Source organism: Artemia franciscana, chromosome 11 (assembly GCF_032884065.1).
Source record: "Artemia franciscana chromosome 11, ASM3288406v1, whole genome shotgun sequence".
Classification (NCBI taxonomy): domain Eukaryota; kingdom Metazoa; phylum Arthropoda; class Branchiopoda; order Anostraca; family Artemiidae; genus Artemia; species Artemia franciscana.
Window position 1 is genome coordinate 10,965,327 of NC_088873.1, and position 22,854 is coordinate 10,988,180.

At 35.5% G+C, this 22,854-nt stretch overlaps 1 long non-coding RNA gene across 2 annotated transcripts; it reads right to left on the reverse strand.

Moving 5' to 3' along the window:
- Window positions 1-3,738: 3,738 nt before the first annotated feature.
- LOC136032798 (uncharacterized) lies at window positions 3,739-21,994 on the reverse strand. Of its 2 annotated transcripts, XR_010618785.1 has the most exons (4): window positions 21,710-21,859; window positions 18,222-18,457; window positions 15,913-16,064; window positions 3,739-11,560 (listed from the first exon to the last, which is right to left on the reverse strand). It is a non-coding gene; the product is annotated as an uncharacterized LOC136032798 (long non-coding RNA). The 2 variants fall into 2 exon arrangements; XR_010618784.1 differs by having other exon boundaries at window positions 15,913-18,457; window positions 21,710-21,994.
- Window positions 21,995-22,854: the final 860 nt, after the last annotated feature.

Here is a 22,854-nt window from a genome sequence, read left to right on the forward strand (position 1 = left end):
TGGCTTTTTCTTTATTTATAAAAACCACATTTTATATATTTACGACATATCTGTTGGAACATAATAATATTAGTCGCCTTTTGGATCAATAGAAGATAGTTTTGGATCGATCTTTGGGTCATCAGGAGTCAAAATTGGTTGACAAATGCCCAAGTTTCTTTTAAATTCCGGCAGTTTAGGCCTCTTTTTGTCCTTTGATAGAGATGTGCATATTATATTTGTTAATTTTTTTCATCTCTTTAAAGTTTTCATGGTGCAACTACTACCCTTTTCACCATTTATTGACAAAATTTTCCCACTATTCTTCCTCCTCCAGTAATTGAAAAAACCTATAGTATAATAGTATTTTTCTGACATATGATGCACGCCCATTGTCAGCGACAATTGTTTTTAGTCCAAAACCCAACAGAAAGTTATTATTACCTACTGGGACTATAATGAATGCACCGTACATTCCATATAAGAGCAGAAAAGCTCAATTTGACATTTGGAATTAATTGAAATCCAGAAAGCGAAGCTCTTATCCAAGAGCTCAGTGGAGCAGAACCTTTCCAAATTTCCTGAAAATTTAAATATTCGGCTTCATATTTAAGCATCTAGAGACAAAAGATATTTCCTTCTAACTAAGAACTGGTATGAATTCTAACCACCCACTAGAAAAAAACAAAAAGGACTAAATAGTGTTGATGGAAAATTCCATAATTAAAAGCGAAGAAGAATTCTTTTTGCATAAGAATCCAGGTCTTAGCTTATATTTCAGTTATACCAATTTGATTTTAAACATCATCAGAGCCACTAGTTTTTGGATATGTAACCTCACTTCGTCATTATCTTCAATAATTGCAAGATATTCAGAGCACAATTTTACGCTTTATGTCAAACAACAAGACATGAGGAAACGGGGAAAGAACTGTGGAAACGTGAGACTTGAGGAAATGGGTAAAGAATTTTCCGGAATATGGCTTCTTCTAGAGTGTGTAAAAGGGCCGGATTTCTTGTAGTAGGGCAAAACCAAGTTTATTCTCTTTTTTAATGAAGAAGCTAGAATTCAAAGGATTTTTGTATTTTTCCGTGTTTTTTGTTTGAAGAGGGGGGGGGGGACTGAATTCTGATGAAAATTTGGAGTTGGATCAGGCTATGTTGTTATCCGTCCACTAGTCCTTGTAGACCTGTCTGGCCACCGGGATAGAGGGAATTTTCTAGTTTTGAAACGGCCATAGATTCTGACTAATGGCACTGATTCTATTTTCGATGAGGCTAATAAAACTAAAGCTATTTTCAAAGGGAAGAACAGCGAGGCAATGTAGAAAAGGAGGGTCAAAGTGTGATTGCACATTCATTGTCATGCTAGTCTTCCCTATACCTAAGGCCTGAATATGGGCGATTGGAACGATTTGACCCAATCAAACCCCATGTTTGAAAGGCCCCTTTTCGAAATTGTGAAGTGCTCTGAACAGTTCCAGTAAGCATTGCTTCTGGAAAGAGATCAATTTCCAGGCTAAAGCCAATAAAAAAAAAACTACGTAATATCAACAGTAAATCGGGATGGACTAAATAGTTTAGCAATCATGTTGACTGAAAGTGAAGCACAAAGAAAATTTGATTTTAAAACCGTATTAGAAGCATTTGCGGAACAAAAATTTTGAAATATGTAAATTCATATGCCCATATTCGATAATGTAAAATTCAAAAGGCATTTTCAGCAATTTCATAATATTTAGGGGACACAAATGTAAATTAACGTTAGTGGAAAATGAGTACAAAAGAGGACAAACCCGTAAGCTCAAAATGAACAAACTGGATCAACGATTGAGACAAGATCAAGAGAACGACCTGAGAAACGTAAATGTACGATGGGTGATAATGAACAAACTCAAGCCATGAAAAGTGACAAGACCAATCCAAGCAACCAAGGCAAAAGGCGCTGAAAAAAATGTCTGGAGCAATCATGAACGAAATTAAAGATAAAAGAGATTTGTAGTTAAAACATTAGCGAAACCGACAATTATAACAAGTCAAAAACGAAATTGAAGAATACAGAAATATGCAGTTAGAACTTAAGTAGGAGCGAGAATCACAACGACTCAAAAACGAAAGTGAAGAACAAAAAATATGCGGTTACAAGACACGTGACAATGAGGATCAGAACGAAAGAAAATGAAGAATAGAGAAATGTGTGATTAGAAGATATACGACCGCGAGCAAGCAATAGCAGGAATCAAAATTTGCCAAAGATGAAAATGAAGAACAAAGAATTGTAGGGTTAGCAGACACGATAAAACAAGTGTTAAGAGAGTTAAAATTGAGAGTGAAGAACAAAGAACTGTCCTGTTAAAGAGCAGCGAGAATCAGAGCGAGTCAAAAGTGAAAGTGCAGAAGAAAAAAGGGTATTTGTGTTGATAATGGTACACACTCGAGAACAAACCGGTTTTATCTGTCTATATTAAGAGATAATTAGCTTACGCTCATTGGAAAACAAGGGCGGGTGACAGAAGACATCGGACTTATATAGTTTGGGCTATATATTTGCACATTAGAGAGTGGGGTGGGGATAAAGTATTCGGACAACGTGAAGTTGGAAAGCAATTCTTACTTCATAATATGCAGAATAATTGTAAGCGATGATCAAACCAAAAATAGTCAATGTTTTCAGCTTCAAAATAGCTAGACAAATCTATCACGAAATCAATTTAGCGGTACACTCATCGCAGACCCCTCAAGGTGATTTTGAACTATATATATATATATATAGCCAAATGTACTTTTTAGACCCCAATGGATATGTTAAAGAACACCTTTGGAATCTTTTAAATTATTAGGTCAATCGTAACCCAACATATCCCTAGGAAGAAACATTGTGAGACACAAACAGCTATGCTAAAGGTTACATTCAAGTTCTATTTATTTTCATAAAATAACAAAAACAATATCTCAAAGGGTTCAATAGCCCGTTATTTGGGAAACGGCATACAATAAATAAAGAATCATAAAACTTGTCATAAACATACTAACCAACATCTAAATATAAATATATAAGGAAAAGAAATCAAACTCACCGGCAGTCCCCACGAAACAGCGACCCTCACATCACCCGACAATAAAATACAAATTAAAATTCTCTGCGTCATCGAGGACACAACAACAACCAAAAAAAAAAAAAAAAAAAAACATAAGAAACATTTAATAAGAAGCCTTTAATAAGAAACTTTTCATCTGTCTCTTAAAGGAGCCAAGTTTTCGTGACTGCCGGATCTCAGCGGGAACCAAGTTCCAAGCACGCCCCACAGTCACAGCCAGGCCGAAGTCTGAACGAACCAAGGGACTAGCTGGAATCATCATATCCTCCCGGTTACGAATCATACACAAATTTACTTCCCCTACTAGTTTGAGCAGTCTCGAAAAACAACATGGGGATTTCCCTGGAAGTATTGATATGCCATCGAAGATAGAGATTAAACATAAATATCTTTATTCTTGAGGAGGTCAAGAGGAGTGTGTGTAGTCGACTGGAGAATTATTGCCGGTTTCTCGTGAAAATGGTGAATAGGAGCAAGTAATGTGCAATAACATAAAAAGGACATAGTTATACAAATGTTATACAAATAACATAGGAGCAAGTGACATAAAAATGCAATATTATATATATATATATATATATATATATATATATATATATATATATATATATATATATATATATATATATATATATATATATATATATCGTAATTACCAGATACTCCTTAAAATTGACTAGATGAATCCAGTGCAATAAATTGTCAAGTGTACTTTAAAGTTTTTAAATCGAAGATATAGCTTTTTATTGTGAACGATCCTTTTTTCAACTCTCTCTGTAAGTAACCCGAAACTAGAAAGGCTTTTCTCCACTACAAGGACACAACCCATACTAATTCTTTGAAAAATTACACATAAAAAAGGAAAGTTAATGGAATTATAAAAACGAAAGTGAAAATTAACACCACCGTATTCACTTTTCTCAAAAAACGGCAAGATAGAATAAACTCCTTTTCCTGTTTTTCCAGAGCACCAAAAACTTGGTCAAAAGTTTTTATGTTCTAAAGTTTACTGTAACTTAACCTATTGGCATATATGGCAAGTCCAAAACTTAAGCTTTACATCTTGTAGTACCACCATTTTATAGTGACACTGCTTAACAATCACGCCGAAGACATTTTCCTATTGATATTCTTATGACCTTCTTGAACCTTTCTTCCTGCCCATTATGTTCTTGGTCTTCCTTCCATCAATTATACCTACAAGTTTGCCGTTAGAGGCATTCTCGCAACGATATAATTATACTAACCATTTCTAATTGTAAATGCTATGATAAATTATAAATTGTCAGAACTAACGATGCCGTTGATAAAACAGAGACAAAGATAAGTTTTTGTCTATTTTTCATTTATTCTATTTCAGGCTCTATTCAAAATTTACCGACACTCCAAATTAACGACAGAATCTGAACGCAATATTTTCGACATTTTTTTACTTTATGAGACTATTTTACGATAGCACATGGTAAAGAATGTGATTAAAGGCTCTTTTCCTATTTCAAAAGTTTTAGTTTTCGGGGGTAATAGCTACGTCTGTGGAAAAAATGAAGATATTAGACTATTTTATGATTGCACATGGTAAAGAATCACCAGCGTTGCCAACGCGATACAATTCTACCGTTTCTCCCCGTTGTTGTTGTGTCCCGGTCGTTCGGCATCAGCGGATTTCCACACAGAAAAACCCTGAATTATGGCTATTGTTAAAATAGAGCCCAGAGAATATAAAATGGCAATACTTCCATGCGATGAAGATATGATGCATGAAAGTAGACACAACCTAGTTTGGGATTAACTATGAATATATTTTATTTTAGAATACATTTCCAAAACACCAATAAGCCATTTAATATTCATCACCAAGCAAAACAAAAAATAATTCAAACCAATTGAAAAGAAAAAAATTCACTTTACACATCAGTGGGCTTTGGCATAACTCTTTGGATAGCATTCAATTTATCACCAAGAATTAAAGCCATTCCTAAGAAAAAGACAGAAATAAGTCAATAATCAGCTTAAAAATGCCCATGCCTCCTTAGAGGTAATGTTCTATAGACATTAGAATGGTCCAGTTACCAAATCGAATAACTTTACAAAAAATGAGCAAAACTAGCAAAGAAGACAAATTTCTAATTTTGTGTTACAATATTACCAGTCATTTTGTGAAAATCCTCCACAGAATTTTTTCCTTGTTATTGTATTTGCTACTGTATTTCCACAAGAAGGATCTGTCTTTAAATGTATTACACTCTGAAATTACGCAAATTTACATCTGAAAAAATTATGCACACGCCCAAATCATTCTGATGTTTCTTATGATTCTGTGGTAGAAGTTTTTAAAATTTTTCATTTTTATAGAAAATTTACTTATAATGAAGCAAATTGAGATTCAATCAAGTAACTAGCACAAAATATATAAAAAAAAAACTTGAAAAACAGAATTCAATCAGCCTGGCTTCCTCTTGACTTCATTTCATCAAGACATAATTTGATACAGCGGTGAAACTTCATTTGTTGATGCCACACTGATCAGAACTTCGTACACTTTGATTTTACAATCAATCGCTTCAAAATATTTCGCTAGGACAAGCACAATATTTAGGGAGATAATAATACAATTTATTATAGAAAAAATCCCAACACTAGGTTTTAGTTCAGCATTCAAACCTTTTGTTACGACTGAATTTATATTTCTAGCTACAAAACATGAGTCGAAGCTTTAGGCTGAATTCAGATCGAAACGCCCCACAAACTTTGATTGTTACGAGCGATCGGCAAGTCATCGAAATGGTGGCATATCAAATGCCTCACATCATTACATTTTTGTTTGATGAGCATAAAAATACGACAGCAAAAAATTTCCACCATTATTAAATTAAAAAAAAAAAAAACTTCTGGAACTTTTCATAATAGGTGAGAAAACATGTGTTTACATATATTTGAATTTTAAGGCTCATTCGTCCAAGTAGAGGCGGTCTAAATGGCTCCTTTTATCCTATTCTGTTCCCAAAAAAAACCTTAACAAAAATCTAAACAATAAAGAAAACCTTAAAGAGCTGTCGTTTTGTAGCCATAGAAGTCTTGAACACTGGCAGAGCTAATAATTTCCCGCTGGAAAATAGTAAAATCGAATAAAAGTCAAACTTATAAAAAGTGAACATAGAGCGTAATTTATAAATGGCCTCATAATTAGCTCTCTATGATAGCCATGTCCTGCCTAGTTTTTAAATTCTGGAAACTTCATCCAAATTTCTATTTTAAGGTACCATATGGCACTTTATCACAGCTTTATCGAGTCAAATTTACAAAAAACGACAAGAAATACGAATTAGCTTGTAAATGAGCCCTTGAACAACATTCTATGATGTCCCAGTACCCCAATATTGACCAAGAACATAAAGCAGGAGAAAAAAGGGGACGTATCACTGCTACTATTGCAAAACACTGATTTTCCATCTTAATAACGAATGCGGCTGTAATTTTCCTGGATAAGGTTTTGACAATGGCGATTCAAAGGGTGTACTTTTTGGTTTGCCACGATACTATTTTCAAATCACATACAAGTAAAAGACGAGATGTATGGGACAGTTGGAATAGCGCGTGGTACAACTGCTAGATTTTGTCTCCTGTGCTGGGCACAGGGGTTGAGTGAAGTGGAAGGCACTTTAATATTAGCGATGAAGGTGGCAAAAAGCCAAGCTCATATGAAGCTCACCATCACCCACCTGAAAGCTGGGTTACACTACCCAACTGTCGTCTAAGGTAATTCTTTGCTGACAATTTTAGTAAAAGCCAAGCACCAATACTTAATGTTTGTTTGTTTGATGCGGGTGTATTGTTTATTGTGTAATATTTTGAAATTAAACGAGTAGCGTCTTTGCTAAATAGTAACTATTCTTCACTACCACCTGAAGAAGAACGTGCTATTTAAGACGTAGGGCAGGCACATGCCACCTTTAAAATTTATTTCTATCAGGGGTCCAATGTCCATTATAAAACAATTTCCAAAAATGAGTTTTCAGACGTTTTTAAGCGCGTTTAAACTTGAATTTTCACAAATGTTCCAAAGCTCCTTTCCTCTGAAGAATATCCTATGTCCCCTGACTCCCCTGATGTGGGGAGTCAACTACATCAATCTAATTCTTTCCAAATAATCAAACATAGCCTTCAAGGGACACAATCTTTGGTAAAGCAGTTAGATCTATCAGTATTGAAGACTCTTCTATGGCTGCAAAACTTCAGTCCTTTAAAGTTCTCCTTATTGTTTTTTTTTTTTTTAAGGTTTTATTTGGGAAGAGAAAAAGTCACAAGAAGCCATCCAGACCACCTTTACTAGGATAAATGAGCCTTAAAATGCCCTCAGTCGTTCCTGAAATTTTACTGATAAGCCCTTTTGACAGTTAGCATGCACATGACATAATATGATTGTTTCTGAAATTCCTCTCCAAAACTCTGGAGGGTTATGACATCCCCATAGGCATAGTTAACATTTAGAACATTCTGGTTAAGCTAGCTATTTTAAAATTTTGATCGAATGTTTTTAGAGACAGGGCAGATAGAAAGGGCATGAGAGGGGTTCTGACAGCCCTCCAACCATACTAAAACTTCTACCTAATCATGTCCTTATAGTTTGAACTTAATACCCTCTGCGGTACTTAAGATCTGCCTTTTTGATAAGACAGATTTCTTTCCTAATGATAAATCATTCCTGTAAGCAAAGGGTAAACTGCATAACTTACACTCCTTGATCCGAGGCTGAAGAGGGCATGGCATCCCTAGAGGCATAACTATTAGACCTTTTGACTAGTTAGAAAAAAAAAGAAATTACGAAATTTCGACCTTTGTCGATGAGAGGGGTCACATTAAAAGAGCAAGGAAGGGGGATCAACCCTAGAGGGATAGTTATTTGACCTCTTGGACTATTTTAAACAAATTGGCTATTTCAAAACTTTTATCGGGTACATTTGGGAAAAGAGTTCTTGTAGGTTGTGGTTGTCCTTCCATCACTCGACTATTAACATAAGCACTGGAATTTTCAATTCCCAATCGAAAGACCCCCTAAAAATTCTGTGTGACCATCTTAAAAAACCTTATATGTTAGAAAAAGGCAACTAGCGTAACTTACAGCCTTTGTCCCGGAGGCTGGGGAGGAGGAGGTTGTCAACACCAGATGCATGGCTGGTTGCTCTCCAATCACTTTTGACTCTTAAAAAGGGAGCAAAAACTTTCAATTTACAATCAAATGTGCTTCCTCCAAAGTTTATACGACCATCTCTTCCATAAAAACCTTATATGTTGACAATGGGACACTTGTATAAATCCAAGCCCTTGCCTCCAGGCTGTGGGGGGTTTGTCAACACTAGAGGCATAGTTATTTGACCTTTGGACTATTTTTTACAAAAATGGCTATATCAAAACTTTGACCGGATGCAATTGGGGAAGAGATGGCGTGGGAGAGGGAAGGACTAGTTACTCTCCGATCACTTTTGACTCTTACAAAGGTTATTATAAGTTTCAGTTGAACGAGCCTCCTTCGAAGTTTATATGATCACCCCTTGCATAAAAACCTTTATGTTAACAGTGGATAACTTGCATAGTTTACAGCCGTTGCCCCGGGGCTGAGTGAGCTTTGCCAACTCCTGAGTTATGATCATTTAACTGCTGGGCTATTTTGAACAAAATGGCTATTGGAAAGTTTTGTTCGGATACATTTGGGGGAAAAAGGGCTTGGCGATGGGGAGGGAGGGGTTGTGGGGGCTGGTTGTCCTCCGATCACTTTTGATATTTAAAAAGGGCAGCGGTGTTATCGATTTCCAATCGAATGAGTCCCCTCCTCATTCATAAAATGAATGAGTACCCCCCCTTCAGCGACGCATCCCAAAAAACTTGTATCTTATCAATCGGCAACTAGCATAATTTATAGTCCTTGCCCCGAGAGCTGGGGGGTCGATTCTGGGTGTATACTTATTTGGCCTTTGAACTATTTTGAACAAAGTGGCCATTTTAAAGTTTTGATCGGATGCACCAGGGGGGAAACGTTGTTGGGGAAGAGGGGGGCTGGTTGCCCTCCGATAACTTTTGACACTTAAAAAGGGAGCTAGAACCTTCGATTTCCCATCTAATGAACCTCTTCCAAAGTGAATACGATCACCCCTTCCATGAAAACCTTACATTATAAACAATTGGCAACTCGCATAATTTGCAACCCTTGTCCCCCAGGCTGTGGGGGTTTTGTCAACCTTGGAGGCATAGTTATTTGACCTTTGGACTGTTATAACGAAATGACTATGTAAGAGTAAAACAGTTCAAAATAGGGATGAAACCTTTTTATTGACAGTGAATAGATAAAAATTATTTAACTGGATATTTCGAACACATATACAGTGTTCATCATCAGCAGTAAAACTAAAAGACATGAATAAAAATAAACAAAATTTATACCTAATAAACTAATTACATATAGTTTATTGCTCTTATTTTTTTCAATGCAACAGCGGAAGCCAATCTCTTTGACCTTTTCGGTTCCGGTTCATTAGATTTATCTGACATATTACATGGACAGAGGTCATAGGTGTGGTGATATTTACTTTATTTGACCTCAGTAAATTATCATAAATTGAGTTCAACTCAAATTCACCTGTATCTCTGTTTATGGAATTATTCTTGAATAGAAATTTTTTAATTTCGACTGTTTCCCTGAAAATTTTCTTTAAACCTTGGTCCCTAGAAATCAAAGAAACATTTTCAAACAAAATAAAATGATTTGGATAATTAAAGATATGTTCCGAGAGGGCCGACGTGAAATCTTCAGGTTTGGTATTTTGCTTTAAAGACGATGAAATAGAATTATGATGTTGTAGCAATCTCATTTTTAAATTCTGGTAAGTACGTCCCACAAGAGCTTCCACAAGTACATGGGATTTTATAAACCCTACTTTGTTGCTCTACGGAAGTCCGATCATTTCCAGAATTTAAAAAACTAGCCCAAGTATTACTACCTCTTAAAGCTACCTTTAAACCATTATTTTGTAAAATTCTTTTAAGTTTTTCACTCAAACCTGGAACATATGATAGAGAACAAAAAATGTCTTCCTTTTCTGTTGTTTCCAGAATATCGTCAGAAAATTCTAGAATTTTTTTCCTTCTTTTCGAAAAAGTCTGGTCAATTAATCAACCTGAATAATGCTTACTTAATAAAATCTCTTTTAACAACAATAATTCCTCCTCAATGAATTTTGGAGAGCAAATTCTAAAATGCGGTCAGTTAAGGAAAAACCAATTTTTACTTGGCGAGCATGACCGGAGAGAAACGACAAAAATCTGTTATTGTTAGTAGATTTTCTGTAAATCTTAAAATCCAGACTATTTTCATTTTTTTAAAAGAAGAACATCCAGAAAAGGAAGTTTATTATCCTCTTCTAATTCTATTGTAAATTTTAAATCACCTCCCCAAAAATTAAGATGTTCTAAAAAACTTTTTAATTCCTCCACCCCATAATTCCATACTGAAATTATGTCATCCATATATCTCCCTCAAAATTTATGTTTTAAAAAGTATGAATCTAACGCTATTGTTTCAATATTTTCTACAAAACAATTTGCTAATAAAGAACTTAAAGGGGCCCCCATGGGTAAACCATTTAATTGTTCGAAAAAAACCCTTTGAATTGAAAAAAATAAGAGAAAATGTTGCACACCCTAACTAAATTCATAATTACACCGACTTCCAAAACTGTTTCACCACTAATTAAGTCCAAATTTCTTAGTATCTTTCTTTCAAGAAGAATTTCTGCGGCTTTTACATCAATACTCGTATACATTGACACTATATCGAAACTTGAAATTATAGAATTTGAAGAAATTTTCATTTCTTTTAGTTTTTTTACAAGTTCTGACGAATTCTTAAGGTAAGAAATTAGTGTAGACATGAGTGGTTTACATAATGACGCTAGCCACTTACTCAGCGCACTTGTTGGTGACTTTGTACTCGCAACAATTGGTCGTAATGGCAGATTTGGCCTATGTATTTTTGGAAGTCCATATAATTTAGGGCACAAAGAACTTCTTGGTAAGAATTTGTAGAAAAGTTGAGGTGTAATCTTCCCTTCTTCCTTCAAGCTCTTTAACTCGTTCTTAAACTTCTTTATGTACGAGTCCGTCGGGTCAAAAGAAAGTTTTTTGTACGTTTTTTCATCTTTCAGTAAAGCGTTTAATTTTGAATCGTAGTCCTTGGTGTCCATTACCACTACAGTATTACCCTTGTCTGTGCAAAAATATTTTTACTCATAGAAATATTTTTACACATAGTAACATAAAGTGTTACTATGTAAAAATATTGGTTGGATGTATTTGGTGAAAAGAGGGCGTCAGGGAGGGGCTAGCTTCTCTCCAATCACTTTTGAAATTTAAAAGGGCACAAGAACTTCTGATTTCCAATCGAATGAGCCCCACCAAAGTTTATTTTAACATTCCTTTCATGTGAAGTGCCTCTAGAAAAAAGAATAATAATAAATAGATAATAAAACATTGAAACCTTATGACTCTTTACTATAAGGAATGCTATAGTGCTTCCTCTGACATTGACTTTCTCATTACATAAAATCAATATGACAAAGTATAATTGGCGTTGAATACGTAAGGCTAGGCTCGGCTACGCAGTTTTTTCTTGGGGGGGGGGTTATCACTATTACAGCCCGATTTTCATGGTCTGAACAACATGGAGTATTGCATAAGCGACATTTTGGTTTTATTTCTTCGCTATAATTAAACGCTATAATTGTTTATTCCTAAAAAGTTTTAAAAGTGCGTTCCGACATAAAATTTCTTCGAGAGATTTAACGACTTTATAAGAAAATGGCAGAGAAAAAACGCCGTTTCTGCTTGAAACCATCATCATTCTCTATTTTCCTGACACACTGGTAATACTGGTAATGCTAAAAATACATCATGTATTGAAGCATAATTGTTATGCTTCTACAACTGTTATGCTTCTGTATTACTTTGGCCTAAAACATAAGGACTGTTCCTGTATTTCCAGTTTAGTTGATAGTAAAAACAATTTGGTTCCGGAAAAAAAAATTCTTACCATCAAATATACATAAGTAGTCAATAATATGTACTTAGTACAAGTATCTAACCCCTTTCTTTATTTTTGGGTGCGTTGTACAATTCTTGCTTATAAACCACTCTCCATAATAAAGATAGAAACAAATGTTGTTTCTGGTCTCAAATATGTCTGAGAAACCAACAATAGGTAGACCAACAAGCACAAGTTGTAAATCAGTCATCATTGAAGATTATGATCCGATTATCATATGCCAATGCCTTACAATAGCCATATTAATTAATCCGGCCCGAGCTTAAATTTTTGTTCAATTTTCGGTAGCAAGAAGAAGCTCTCAAGGTGTTTTCAAGTCATGTAGTTTAAGTCAGTAATTGTAGTAATTAAGCTGTAGTTATATTAATTTATGTTTTATTTATACATAAAACACCAGACACGTGATAAGATTTTTTTTGGGGGACATCCCAATAGCTAGAAAATGTATTTAATTATTCGAATCAGAAGTGCTCCAAAAGTCAGGAGAATCTAGGATCTCAGGAGGGGCTGGGCCCCTAGTCTCCCCTCCTCTGTGCAGGTCCCTTGTATTGTACCAATGTCCTCGAGAATGAGGAAATGTTTCCGGCGTTTCCCACATATTAACCCATTTGTTTTGTTTTGCACTTATGCCCCCTTCCCTGAAACCAAAATTGGCAACATAAAAAAAAAACAACAACAACAAAACACAAAACTAAAGTATTACTTCTGCACCACAATTAAAGAGATATGAAGATAGAAAGGAGGAACAAGAAGGCCGTGCCATAAATACTGATAAAAGGTATTTAACCAAAAATAATTAAACTACTGGTTTGATTTTAAAATATTTTGCACATTTATTACTGATATAATAAACTATAAAGAAATTTAACCAAAATATTCGCCATTTGCCTGAACAACGGTTTGTTAGGCTATTCATCGATCGCTGTACGGACGACTTCTTGAGAAAAATTGCCCACAGTTTCTACCAGTAGCCTACCTGCTTCAATAAGCCCAGATTGTTGTGTCGTCTGGTACAGAACAGACCCTCTAAAAATGACCACAATTTGTAGTCAAGTGAATTAATATCTGGACTGGCTGACGGTCAATGGTTACAACTAATAAATTTGGGTACATGATTGTTAGGCTACTGTTGAGTAGTTCTGGCCATATGTGCAGAATGCAACGTCCTGTTGGAACATCCATGGTCTATTTTGAAACATGGTTTACTTTAGAGGCTCTACTACTTTTGTTAAAATTTTCTACAAATGATTTCTCGCCGCCATTTTAATGCCCTTTTCACAAAAATGTAAAACATTGACGCCGTCATAGGACACTCCCCACCAAACCAACACTGAGGCAGGATAATGACCTCGTGCGATCCTTGGCACCAGTTTGAGAACTTCATTGCATGACTGTGGATAAGCTCTGTCATTTTGTTTATTGAAAATTTCATCCATAGTAAAAATCGTTTCATCTGTAAAGATGATTTCTTTGTAACACTCTTTACCGTACAACGATAACGGACGTCTTGATTTTTTTTTTTCCCATTTTTTTAATGCAAGGGTAAGGCGCTGTCCTGTTTGTCATATGAAAGGCCCAAGTCTTGTTTGATAATGACTCATGGTTCTTGGCGCAACACCCATTTTCCGAGCCATAATTTTTTGTCTTGAGACAGGATTTCAATTAATTCTTGATCTAACGGCGTTAATAGCCTGTGTGTTCCGAGCCACGCAAGGCCGTCCGTATCTTTTACGGTTACTTACTCCTTATGTAAAAAAAAATTTAACAGTGCGATACTGCTAAGTGAAAGTCTCCCTCTTACACTGGCCTAGGTGAAACTATTCCTCCCTCCACCTCTTTCCCCTATATTTCTCCCTCTGATGTTATAAATAAAATCCAAAGCTCAAAAAATCAAGTACTTGCCCATTAGACATCCCAATTAACTTGATTAAAGCCTTTTCAGACACAATTGCTAGACCTGTATCTGATATTTTTACCCAAATCGCAAAACTGGTTAAATTCCCAAGTTGCTGGAAGCTAGGTTTTACAACACCCATCCCAAAGAAATCGTCCAATCTGACTATAACCAACATACGTCCTATCACACTTACTCCACTTTTTTTTCTAAGCTTTGCGAAGGGTTCCTTTGTGACTGGCTTAGAATTAAAATTATACCACGCATTGGTATAACACTTGGTATAACGCCTTGTACACTTGGTTCACACCATCCTAAGTGAACTAGAGAAAGCAAATGTTTGGCTAAACCTGGTTTTAGTCGATTTCCAAAAAGCCTTTGACTTAGTTGACCACAAAATCCTAATTCGTTTACTACAGGATAACTTTGAAATTGACCCGATATTAGTAAATATTGCTATATCGTTCCTTTCAAACAGATCACAAGTTGTAAAATACAAAAATATTTACTCCAACCCCCCCCCCCTAGGTACTGTGGAATACCTCAAGGAACCTTATTGAGACATCTCTTATTCCTTGTCATGATTAACGAAATCGGCAGGGAATTCCCCCAAAGATAGAAATCTGTGGATGAGTTGTCGATCCTTGAAGTACGTCATAGGAATATTAAAAGTGACCCCGTTGAAATCCTAACCCAATGTTTGGATGAATCTAAGAATCTAAATATGACAGTAAATTCCACTAAATCACATATAATGACGATCAACTTCTTAAAATCTACTCCTGTTGTGGGACACACACGTCTCCAACAATGTTAAGCAAGCAAATGTTTCACTATACATGTTTAAGCTGCTAAACAAATTTAATTGTCCTAAAATAAATTCCCTCCGTGTTTACTTGTCCTTTATCAGGCCGCTATTGAAATACGCATGTCCGGTCTGGCATTCACAACTTTCAAGTGAACTTAATGACAAAATTGAGTCAGTCTAAAAGCGTTCACTCAGGATCATTTACAAAGAAGGCAGCATCCCATACTCTTTCCTCCTTAAAGCTGCACGCATTACCACCTTAAAGGAAAGGAGGGAAAAAATTTGCTTGCTTTTCGCTAAATCAATCATTTCCAGTCCCTATACTGAGGACTTACTCCTAAATTTCACAATCCCATTAGACCTCGACTCTCCCGGTCAGCCTCCTTAGCAATCCCAACTTACTCTCCGATCCATGCTATTACAGACAGGTTTCGTAAAAGTTTTATCCCCTTTATTCTAGAGAATCCCCTTTTCCTCTATTGCCATTTTTATTTTGGATTTATTGTAGTGATTTTGTAATTTAATTGTCAAGTTTACTGATTCGCCCTTTATCTTTGATGATTTTGCCCTTTTGATTTTTTTAATCTTAAGTGTTTAACTTAATGTACTGATTGGAATTTTCTTTCTTAACTTTAACTGACATATAAAGCGAATTCGGCTCTATAAAGCTCGTGATAGCCTTTTGAAAATATATCTTATCTTTATCTTATACACAAAAAACGCGTAATGTTTAACAGTTTTAGTATCACAACCATACGAACCCTTTCTATTCCAAATTGATTAAGAGCAACCAGAGCAACACGGTTCACTTTGTCTGCTCACTTCATAGTAACAACTCAAACCAGACTGGAATGTTTTGGCGCGTTTTAGTATACATGTCGATAAGTCAGTAATGCCAACATAACTGCTGCGCTCAGCTTGTACTTTTATCAACTACATTTAATATCTAGACTAGTACCAATATTTATGGCAGGACTTATAAATAAACTGATAGACGACAGGAAAAAAAGAGAATAAAAAGAAAGGCCAAGAAGAACAATACCTGAGTTTTTGCACAAATTCGAATGTGTCCTACAATAGAACCATTGTTCTCACCTAACGGCTTCTCATGTTAATGTTTGCAAGAGTATCTTCTCCAAAAATTGACTTGGTATACAAATTGGCTGCCACCATATTGCAATTTCCTGCTAAAGTCTATAAAACAACAACAAAAGAGAGAATAATGAGGACTTTTTTCCCAAGACAGTGAACCAACAAAACCTATTCGAATATTTCAGCCCTATATCTAAGGGCCGTCTTCAGCAAACAAAATAAAAAACAATAAAACACACAATAAAAGTTCTCAGTTAAAAATCCATTTTTTTTAAATATATTAATTTTTTCTAAAAAATCACTTATACATCTTGGAGTCTATAAAAAGGGAAAAACAGACATTTTCTTTTTTTAAGGAGCTATTTAGGAACAGTTGAAATAGCCCTAGTCATGGCAAAAAAGTACTGAATAGGAAAGAACCCTCCTGAGTCACTGATGACACATAGGGCGTAAAATAGACGTTTTGGTTGCTCGATCTTTTTCACAGGAACTGGTAGCGAGCCTGTCATTCAGCCATACGACAGCTGACATCGATCCCTGGACACCGTATTGCCAAGTAGAGTATCAGTCCACTCTGCTATTACAAGATATGGCCTGAATAGGTTAGTCTAGAAATACATTTCTCAAAAATATCATAATGATCACCAAAATAAGAAGTTGTTTAAACCTATATCTTATATATGAGGAGTATATTAGAGCTGTGTGAATTCACCAAATACAGGAATTAATGGGCCATAAAATACACAGATGTTTAAAATTGACAGCTTGAAAAGGACTGTATTTTATATTTTCCTTGCAGTAGAAACTATTTACGGCAAATCCTTGGTACTAACCACGGAATTAGATAATGATCTGCTAATAAAGTAATGATTTTACTATACTACTGACATACTATGGAGATAGATTTTTCGTTACATCTACTTAAAATAATACTAAATAGTAATTCAAGTATATTGCCATGAAGATAGCAAAAGAGATGAATCAATAAAATGATAAACAATCAGTTCTTATTGACAATACGAAGGTTAAGTATTACTGAACTGAATCTTTGTTTTGTCATTAAGACTTTCAAAATCCATAGCAGCCCAATAGCTAAAAATAACTTAACTGTAATGACAGTAGGATTACCATGAGAACAAAGTCTATTTTAAAAGTTTTGTTAAAATTATGAATTACAGTCTGTGGCGCTTATTCAACTTAAGAAGCCCATATCTCAGCATTTGCTTCGCTTTAATACTTAACTAAAAGACAAGAGAGTAAGGGAAATGAAACTGCCGTCTTTATTTATATTAAAAGTTAAGAAGATGCAATTTTTAGGCTCAGTTGGCTTCCAGTTAATAAATATTACCACGTTCATAAAATAAAATAAAATTGAAGGCCTTTGTTGTGCGCCACAAAAAGAAAAGATTAAAACAAAATAGTGAATGTTCAACCCAGGAACTGGAACTAAAAGGGCATTACCTGATAGGATGATATTCTTGAATTTGTGCCCCTGTTTCTCAATTTTAGCCCCTAATCAAGCCTGGAGAGCTTGTAAACTTATAAGACTAATAAAATAAGCCAGTCCTCCAGGATCCCCCATTAACCCCCATCTATGAATAGTCAGGTTGGATTACAATTTTGTCACTAGAAGCAACGTAGTTTACTTAAGCTCGCTTCTTTTTGTTCAATTTAGTAATAATAGATATTATTCATTCAAGTTCATGTTCCCTTTCATTAATTCTACGATAAATAAGACTTATAGCTACCCAAAAATGGTAACGCGTTATATACAAAAAAAAAACAACAACATGGAACTACTACTACCACTACTAGGGGCTCACATCGGCACCTAGCCACCTTAGACCAACACAGCTTCACACACTCTTCTTCTAACCCGCTCTATCCAAAGCTTCCCCCTCTACCTCCTCCTAAGCAGTACTAATTTCCTTTAAATCCTTCCTTACGATCTCCAACTCGAGGATGACCTGCTTTTCCTTTGGTCCTAGATGGATGGCCGAAAAGGACAATCTTTGCAATCTGAAATCCTTTATCTACAAAACACGTCCTAGCCATCTCTCACTTTCGAAAACCTTCCAAGAATGCTTGGAAATTTCTTGTCTATGACCCTATCAATTGAATGCTATTTTCTTAGTTAAAATTCAACAACAACATTATTACATAGACAAATACGCAAAATAAACCATGCCTATAGGTTTAATTAGATATGATGTGTTAGAAGTCCAAAGAAAGAAAAAGAAGAAAAGATAAAGGGAAAACCTTTGCTGGTGTCAAGCACTTCATATTGGTAGATCCAAGCAAATGCTCTAGATATTTGTGCAGGTCAGTAAGAATAGTATTCACAGTGAACTTATTTTCCCATTCGAAATCGGCCCACATTTGCCTGAAGTCCTCAAGATTACACGCAGCTGGAACAATGTAATCCATGATATGAACATGAATATCATTAATAATGATAACATTTCGACCTGATTGAGAGCCACCCACATCATAAACTGTAAGAGATATAAAACAGGTAAAATTCAACCGGATTAGTAAAGACTTTTGAGGTACAGTATAGGGTATACATACATAAACTCATTCAAAATATTCTAAATATCTAAGTGAACACAGAATATGTAGGATTAATTTCTTAAAATTAAAAAACAATATTCAATACCAGATAATAGTATTAATCTGGTTAAAAATAACCAGAAAAAAATAAGCCCCAAAAGATATATAGCTGCAGTTAAACCACTTATTCAGTCATAATTTTTAAAACTCTAAAACTTCAACATTTTTTATATCAATACCCAAACATTGCTGAAAGTCTATATTTTTTTTGTGCCTTCATAAATCTTTTAATTTACGCATTGGCTGCCACATTTAAAAATTTACCAAAGGCTCTAAATGATGTGTCTTCCTTTCAGAACGACACTAAGTTTCTTTTTATTTTCAGCTTTTACCAGAAATCTAATGCACTTATGTAACAAATTGCTTTTGCAAATGTTTAATAGCTCACTTTCATCACCGAATTTTTATCACCTAGGTCAATTTCTAGTATTTGAATTCATTTAAGTAAGCGTGGAGTAAGTAAGTAAGTAGTAAGTAGTAAGTAGTAGTAGTAGTAAGCAGTAAGTAAGCGTGAAGCTAAACTCAAACTATACAGCAGGCATCTTTATGAAAATTTGGCGTTGATTACGAACATGGAGTTCTTCTGCTACAAAAACAGACACGCTTTATATTACTACTTAACTCTCAATATAATGAATCATATAAATATATATTTTTCGAGCTATTGAATCAACCAATTTACACAAAATAATAATAAAAAAAGAATATAAAGTGATCCATGCTCGTTTTAAATATACCTTTTAAACTTTTGTTCTTAAAGTAAATATCAAAGTAAAATAATTCGATTCGGGATTCCCCAATGAAAGAAGGGGAGGGTGGAGATTTCACTAGATATCAGAAAATTAGAGAGGAAAAAAGATAAATAGCTAAATAGCCCCCCCCCCAAAAAAAAAAACAACAACAAGAGCTAAGAGCTCATATGACACTTGTGACGAGGCCGGAAGAGCCAAGAGCCCAGAGCTCATATGGTAAGAGCTCTAGCAAAATTCTATGAATCAATAGATTGATTTAAAAGGAAAATCAAAGGCTTTATGCCGGTCGTGATTTAAAATAAGAGCTCTGAGTTACGAGCTCCTTCTAAATATCAAAATTCATTAAAATCTGATCACCCACTCGTAAGTTATAAATGCCTCATTTTTTGTAATTTTTCCTCTCCCTTCAGCCCCCCCCCCAGATGGTAGAATCAGGGAGAACGACATTATCAAGTCAATTTGTGCAGCTCCCTGACACGCCTATCAAATTTCATCGTCCTAGCACGTCCAGAAGCACCAAACTCGCCAAAGCACTGAACCCCATCCTTACTCCCCCAAAGACAGCAAATCAAGTAAGGTTACATCAGTCACTTATCTACGACATTTTCTTATCCTACCCACCAAGCTTCATCCCGATTCCTCCACTCTAAGCGTTTTCCAAGATTTCCGATTTCCCCTTCCACCCCCCCCCCCCCCAATGTAAAAAGATCTAGTCGGGATTTGAAATAAGAGCTGAGACATGAGTTACTTCTAAATATCAAATTTCATTAAGATCTGGTCATCCGTCCTTAATTTAAAAATACCTCAATTTTTCTAATTTTTCAAAATTAACATCTCCCAGCTCCTCAAAAGAAAACAGATCCGTTCCAATTATGTCAATCACGTATCTAGAACTTGTGCTTATTCTTCCCATCAAGTTCCATCCCGATCTCTCCGTTTTAAGCGTATTCCAAGATTTCTGTTTCCCCCCTCCAACCCCCTATGTCCCCGGATCCAATTTGAGTCAAATATGGAGCATCTGAGACATGAGACCCTTCAATATATCAAGTTTCATTAAGATCCGATCACCTATTCCTGAGATAAAGATACGCCAATTTTCACGTTTTCCAAGAATTATGGTTTCCCCCTCTAACTCCCCCCCCCAATGTCAGGGGATCTGGCCGGCATTTATAATAAGAGCTCTAAAGCACAAGATCCTTCTAAATATGAATTTTCATTAAGATCTGATCACCCGTTCGTAAGTTACAAATACCTCTTTTTTTCTATCTTTTCGAATTATTCCCCCTCCCTCCAAACTCCACCAAAAAAAGCAGATCCAGTCCGGTTATGTCAGTTTCGTATCTTGGACTTGATTTTATTCTTCCCGCCCAGTTTCATCCTGGTCTCTCCGCTTTAGGAAGTATTTTCTAAGATTTCCGGTATCCCCCTCCCCAACTGCCCCCCCACAATGACACTGGATCCGATTGGGATTTAAAATAGAGACCTGAGTTACGAGGTCCTTCTGAATATGAAGTTTCATGAAGATCCAATCACTCCTTCGTAAGTTAAAAATACGTAATTTTTTCTAATTTTTCAGAACTAACCCCCCCCCCCCCAACTCCCCCAAATAGAGCAGATCCATTCCGATTATGTCAATCATGTATCTGGGAGTTCTGCTTATTTTTCCCACCGAGTTTCATCCCGATCCCTCAGCTCTAAGTGTTTTCAAAGATTTTAGAACCCCCCCAAACTTTCCCCAATGTCACCATATCTAGTCGGGATTTAAAATCTTTGTGATTTAAAGAACTTTGAGACAAAATATCCTTCTAAATATCAAATTTCACTGAGATCTGATCACCCGTTCATAAGTTAAAAATACCTCATTTTTTCTAATTTTCAGAATTAACCCTCCTCCCCGAAACTACCCCAAAGAGAGCGGATTCGTTCCAGTTATTTCAATCACGTATCTAAGAGTTGTGCTTATTTTTCCCACTACGTTTCATCCCGATCCCTCCACTCTAAGCGTTTTCCAAGATTTTAGGTCCCCCCCCCCCAACTCCCAAAAATGTCACCGGATCTGGTCAGGGTTTATGATAGCTCTGAGACACAATATCCTTCCAAACATCAAATTTCATTAAGATCCCATCACCTGTTCGTAAGTTAAAAATACTTCATTTTTAAATCGGGAAAACGACTATTTTTAATTTAATCTGGTCCGGTCCCTAATATGCCTGCCAAATTTCATCGTCCTAGCTTACCTGGAAGTGCCTAAAGTAGTAACACCGGGATAGACCGACAGACAGAATTTGCGATCGCTATATGTCACTTGGTACTAAGGCCATAAAAAGAAGAATAAATAAACTCCAACAATACTTTGTTTGTAAGAAAGCTATATCTAAATACCTTGAAATCTTTTATGGTGATATAATCATGAGGAGACAAAACGAAAGAAGAGGGCTTTCCTACAAGTTTCAAATCGCCGATTGTTGCTAATTCTAGGATACAGTTTTGAAGCGTATCACCTAAAAAAAAAAGGTACATATATAACTATGTTATGTGCAATAGAAAATAATTTCTAAGACCACACTGGCTACGCCCGATGGGGAAAAAGTACGAAGAAGTAAAATGGAGGACATTTTCAGTTAGTGCGAAAAGAAAAGATAAATATCCAGATATTTTGATTGAAACCTCAACTCAACTGTAACCAATACACAAAGTAAAGAGTAAAACTAGATAGAAAAAAGCTCTAAGGAAACAATTAAACAAAACTCTTGATTTAAATGACCTCTGAAAGCAACGGTGTAAGAGTGACAAAAGCATCCAACAACTAATGATTATTGAAACTCGGGAAGTCATTTTTTGTAAGGCGTTTTTAAGCAGTAATACCAGGTAAGCGAGTTCAGAAAAGCTTAAGAATTGCCTGTATAGCACCAGAAGGAAAAAACAAAATAAATTACTTTTTCTATTAATATACCATTAACTGAACACAGGCACTGCCCAACAAGTTTGTAAATTTTTAACAATAAGGAAGTTCACATAAACACATAATCACACATTTAAAAATATTCAAAAAGGGTTTAAAAAATGCAAATAGTATCGGGTTTTCGAAGCCAGGTATCCGACAATACATCCAGGTATCGGACCGACATTCTGCACAGAGCAAAGAAAGGGAAACGATAGCAAAAGTCGGAAAACTTATAATATCATGATTACAGCAAAAAACTCAACTGAACTTAATAATAAGGAAAAAGAAAGAAAACAAGATATCAATTATCTTTACAGGTATCAATTGTCTCTGACCTGTTAAAATTGCTGATGGCCAAAATTTGGGATTCTGAAAAGACGTCTTTCATTCTAAACACAACAGAGCATTAGGCCTAAGAAGAAAGCTACTTTGGCAGTTTAATTTGAACAGACATTCCTTGCACCATCTAAGGCTCATATAAATAATTGTAAATTTACATAGCAGTGCGCTTAAGCATACAAGGGTTACTGATTAAACCTGTATATCCGGTCTGCAAAATGTGTTAGGCACAATATTATGAAGT